This window comes from Pygoscelis adeliae, unplaced genomic scaffold (assembly GCF_000699105.1).
Source record: "Pygoscelis adeliae isolate BGI_AS28 unplaced genomic scaffold, ASM69910v1 Scaffold445, whole genome shotgun sequence".
NCBI classification, from domain to species: Eukaryota; Metazoa; Chordata; class Aves; order Sphenisciformes; family Spheniscidae; genus Pygoscelis; species Pygoscelis adeliae.
In genome coordinates, this window is record NW_008824894.1 from 1,662,462 (window position 1) to 1,664,014 (window position 1,553).

Genomic DNA, 1,553 nt, shown 5'->3' on the forward strand with positions numbered 1-1,553 from the left:
AGGCCCTCCCACCTCCTGGCCGTCCCCCCCATTCCAGGAAGGCAGCCCCCCACCCCATCCCAGCTATATTTCCAACGGGATCGCTCTGCACTGCAAGAGCTGCCTTGCCCAGGTGAGATCATCCACAGGGAGACTGGTCAGGGGTGGCCAGGCTTCCTTTCATTGCAGGTGAATCAGTCTTGAAACGCTGCCGTTGATCTACAGACAAAGCCAATCCAAGGGGAGGTTGCGTGTTGCCCAGGCAGGTCCCCAGCTAGGCTACAGCTCACTTTGGGGGCTGAAATGTATCTCCTGGGGGTATAGACCTGGGGCTGGCTGCTCTGGCAGAGCTCCGGGCACAGCAGGAGATGGTATGGGAAGTCACATCGTAATAATTTTATTCACTTTCCCGAACAGGATCTGGGGATTCATCCCAGTAGCCTGGAGCTGTGCCAGGACGCAGCTGCCTGGTTCTGCAGAGCAGTCACATAACCAGATGCTTCTTGCTGCTCACACAGATGAGTAGGTCGCCCGCAGGGACAGATAGCAGGCACAGCTGCGTAGAGGACCTTGGTGAGCAGGTAACATTTCAGGGAAGGAAGATTTCAGGAACAATCCTGGACTAATCTTTCACAAGAAATTGGCAGAGGAGGAGTTTAGAGGATGGCGTGCCTTTGTTATCAGGCAGGCCTCTCTGTTAAGTTTTTACAGAGGAGATGACGGCTTAATATGACCCATAAATGATTTACTATTACCTGTTAAGACCATTTACCCTTCGGGATGACAACATACTTGCCTCCTCTGCGCCTCTCCTCACCACCCTCTGCAGACCAGTCCTCTGGATAAGTTTTCATCCCACTTCACCTCCGTGCTTTTGAACTTCTTCATTCTTGAAATCATTCTCCTGGGAAGCGATGTGCTGAAATCAAAGCAACGAGCAGAGCCCTTACACTGCACAAGCCTCCCGTGTCACACCACCACGAGCTGCTCCTGGCCAGACACCAGGGAATAACTCCACCGTTAAGGACTTAAATGACCCAAATGGTGACACCAAGCTGAGTGCTGCGGTTGACACGCCAGAGGGACGGGATGCCATCCAGAGGGACCTGGACAAGCTCCAGAAGTGGGCCCCTGTGAACCTCATGAAATTTAACAAGGCCAAGTGCAAGGTCCTGCACCTGGGTCAGGGCAACCCCCGGTATCAATACAGGCTGGGGGATGAAGGGATGGAGAGCAGCCCTGCCGAGAAGGACTTGGGGGCACTGGTGGATGAAAAGCTGGGCATGAGCCGGCAATGTGCGCTCACAGCCCAGAAGGCCAACTGTATCCTGGGCTGCATCAAAAGAAGCATGGCCAGCAGACCAAGGGAGGTGATTCTGCCCCTCTACTCTGCTCTGGTGAGACCCCACCTGGAGTACTGCGTCCAGCTCTGGAGCCCTCAGCATCAGAAAGACACGGACCTGTTGGAGCGGGTCCAGAGGAGAGCCACGAAAACGATCAGGAGGATGGAACACCTCTCCTGTGAAGAAAGGCTGAGAGAGTGGGGGTTGTTCAGCCTGGAGAAGAGAAGGCTT